Consider the following 3,863-nt stretch of genomic DNA (forward strand, 5'->3'; position numbering starts at 1 on the left):
ATAAAAGTTCCATGAGAGCAAGGAGCTGACTTCTCTTATTCATCAATTTATTCTCAGCATCTAAAACAGTAGCTGGCACACAGGTGCTCAGTAAGTAAAGAGGCAGAAGTTAGTGGATACAGCAAGGAGTGGGTACACAGGGTAGTGTACGATCCTTGGGTAATGACAAAGGAACAGAAGGTAGTAAGAAACATGCTGGCCCTCCTCTGAGTGTGAGACTAGGGAGGAGGAGGTGTGGGGTCCCCAAGTTTCCACTCACTAGCCAAGTCACTTAGCTGTTCTGAGCTGTAGTTCCCTCATTTAAAAATGGGAATAATGGTACTGTCACCTAACAGTGTTGTTGGGGGACTCTGCTCAAACCCTCTATGGCTTCCCATCTCCCTCTGGGTAAAAGCCAAGGTTACTACAATGGCCTCCATGGTCCTGTACCTTCTGGTACCCCTCCTCCCACTTGCCCTCTGCCCTCATCTCTTACTATTCTTCCTCTCACTCCTTTCCGCCAGCCTTGCCAACCTCCTCCGTGTTCAGGCCTCAGGGTCTTCACCCAGATGTCCTCTTTGCCTAGAACAGCAGTTCTCAACCTGTGGGTTGCGACCCCTTTGGCGGTCGAACGACCCTTTCACAGGGGTCGCCTAAGACCATCCTGCATATCAGATATTTACATTACGATTCATAACAGTAGCAACATGACAGTTATGAAGTAGCAACGAAAATAATTTTATGGTTGGGTCACAACATGAGGAACTATTCAAAGGGCCAGAAGGTTGAGAACCACTGGCCTAGAATGTTCTTCCCCCAAGTACCTACAAAGGCTCACCCCTCACTTCCTTTGGGTCTAGTCTCAAATGTCCATCTCCTCAGTGAGACCTTCCATGGCCACCCCATTTGACACTGCACCCACCTGAGTACTCCTTCTCCCCCTTCTCTGTTTTGTTTTTCTTCATAGCACTTCCCATAGGCTGGCAGACTATCATTTACCTATTTACTTTGTGTACCTGTGTCCTCCCCACTAGAGTGAAAGTTTCATAAGAGCAGGGAATTTAGCTGTTTTATTCACTGCCATCCCCACAGCCACTAAAACAGTGCCTGGCACATAGTAAACAGCAAATATTTACTGAATGAATAAATGCACACATGAATGAAGTACTGACATGGTGCCTGGTATATAAAAAGTGTTTGGTAAATGGTAGTTGTTATTACTAATAACTATCTCTTTGTGTATCCATTCCCATGTCTGGAGCATAGCACAGAGCCCTTCACTCACTAGATGCTCAGTTAACACTTGTTGAAAGAGAAACCCTATGTGAGGTGCAAAGTCTCCTACCTGCCACAAGAGAAAACCAAAGGACATAGCTCTGAGAGTGCAGACGGAGGGAAGGCAGCACCACAGGCTGTTTCTAAAAACTCAATCTCCAGCCTTACACCTGCCCTCCCCCCCAAAAGAGACCTCCAGTGAGGGATCTTGAACCAAAGGTGATTGGCACAAAGGAGCACCAGGAAGGCCACGTGGATCCTTAACTAGCACCCCTGGTCTTCTAAGGGGTCTGTGGCTAAAATTCTGAGGGTTCATGAACTAGGGTTCAGAAAATTGCATCTTTATTTCCTCTCTCTTTTAACTATATTTTATTTTTTAAAATATATATTTTATTGATTCTTTACAGAGAGGAAGGGAGAGGGATAGAGAGTTAGAAACATCGATGAGAGAGAAACATCGATCAGCTGCCTCCTGCACACTCCCTACTGGGGATGTGCCCGCAACCAAGGTACATGCCCTTGACTGGAATCGAACCTGGGACCCTTGAGTCCGCAGGCCAATACTCTATCCATTGAGCCAAACCGGTCAGGGCGATTAACTATATTTTAGCATTTCCTTCAATCATGAATGCAGACAACAATCCATCATCATATTATTTTTTAAAAATATATATATATATATTATTGGTTTTTTACAGAGAGGAAGGGAGAGGGATAGAGAGTTAGAAACATCAATGAGAGAGAAACATCAATCAGCTGCCTCCTGCACTCCCCCTACTGGGGATGCGCCCACAACCAAGGTACATGCCCTTGACTGGAATTGAACCTGGGACCCTTCAGTCCTCAGGCCGATGCTCTATCCACTGAGCCAAACCAGTTTGGCAATCCATCATCATATTAGAGGATCTGTGACTTGGCCACCAACAGAAACCACACACATATTTTTTTTTATCACATTAGAATGAAACAGAACTCTTAAAATATCAATATGCCCATCATTATTTTGAAATTATGATAGTTGTAAGACTCACCACTATATATTTTTTAAAAGAAACTGTTTCTTTCCATCAACCTTATTTCCATTCTGGTAAGAGTTTGTGGAAGAACAGCTTAGGGCCACGCAGTGGTTGTTCCTACCCATTCAGTGGGGGCTGCAGACCAGTCTTCAGTGGCAGGCTGAGCGCTTGTCTTCAGCAGGAAACTGCTGAATGGACACAGAAGTCACCTGCAAGCCTTCAGACCAGCCTGCAACCTCAGGCTGAGCAGCAGTGAACTTGGGAGTGGGAGCAGTCCATTCACTCTGAAATTCCTCCTTGCTGACAGCCGTTTCAGCAGCAGCCTGCTCTTCCTTTACAATCTCTTCAGGATCTCTGTAGAAGAAATAGGTTTCAGGCATGACCTCCCACAGGTGTTGATGGGAGATGGTGCCACACATGCGCAGTACGTCTTGGGCCAGCATCCACCACATCAGACCCACTGAGTGAGCCCCCTTATTGTTGCAACAGATGACAATGTCCACATAGCGCAACGGAGAGTCTGTGTTACACAGAGCAATGATGGGCAAGTTAACGTAACATGCCTCTGTGAGAAGCTGGTGGTCAGCCCTGGAATCAGTAACCAGCAGGAGTCTCAGCTCCAGGGAGGCTGCCTGGATCTGGTTGGTGAAGGTTCCAGGAGTGAAGCGGCAATAGGAGTGGCTCCAGTGGCAGCAGCAGAGTTTAGCACAGCTCGCTGGCCAGCATTCCTGGACAATATGACACTGACATCAGCGGGGTTTTCAGCGGCAACAATGGCACGAGCTGCCAGCAGGAGCTTCTCCCAGGTGCTCTTCAGATTTATGATGCAGAGGCCACCGCTTTTCCTTTTCTAGATGTACTGTTCCATTTGGAAGTCAAGGTTGGTGCCAACTAAGTGGGTTCAGTATGGAATCAATATCTCTGGCTACAGCCTAAGTCCCTCTTCACAGCTGCTTAGACCAGTGGCTCTCAATCCTGGCTGCCCATTATAATCACCTAAAAAGCTTAATTTAAAAAAAAAGTCTGGCCACATCCCAGAAGAATTAAATTAGTCTTTTACTCAGCTTTTTTGATGTATGATTGACAAATAAAAATTGTATATATTTCAGTTGTACAACATAATGTTTTATTTTTTTAAAGTTTTTTTTAATTGATTTCAGAGAGAAAGGGAGAGGGAGAGAGAGATAGAAACATCAGTGATGAGAGAGAATCATCAATCAGCTGCCTCCTGCATGCCCCACACTGGGGATCAAGCCCACAACCATAATGTTTTTGAAAGATTTGCATTTATCATATGTATAGATTGTGAAATGATTACACAAAGGAGTTAACATGTCCATCACTTCACATAGTTACCTTTTATTTTTGTGGTGAGAACACTTAAGATTTACTCTTTTAGTGAAATTCAAGTGTTTGAAGCTCCACAGGTGATTTTAACTTGCTGTTGCAGTTAAGGGCATTGCTCTACAGCAGTGGTTCTCCTAGGTATGGGCCAGGGCAGCAGCTACATCCCTGGGAGCTTGTGAGGAATGCAGACTCTCAGGCCTCACCCAGCTCTAAATCAGAATCTGTGTTTTAATAAGGACCCCAGGT

General features: G+C 45.2%; 1 pseudogene; it reads right to left on the reverse strand.

Annotated features, from left to right (window-relative positions):
- Positions 1–2,364: 2,364 nt before the first annotated feature.
- Positions 2,365–3,165, reverse strand: LOC102428114 (annotated as a pseudogene).
- Positions 3,166–3,863: the final 698 nt, after the last annotated feature.

Source organism: Myotis lucifugus, unplaced genomic scaffold, assembly GCF_000147115.1.
Source record: "Myotis lucifugus unplaced genomic scaffold, Myoluc2.0 scaffold_2, whole genome shotgun sequence".
Classification (NCBI taxonomy): Eukaryota; Metazoa; Chordata; class Mammalia; order Chiroptera; family Vespertilionidae; genus Myotis; species Myotis lucifugus.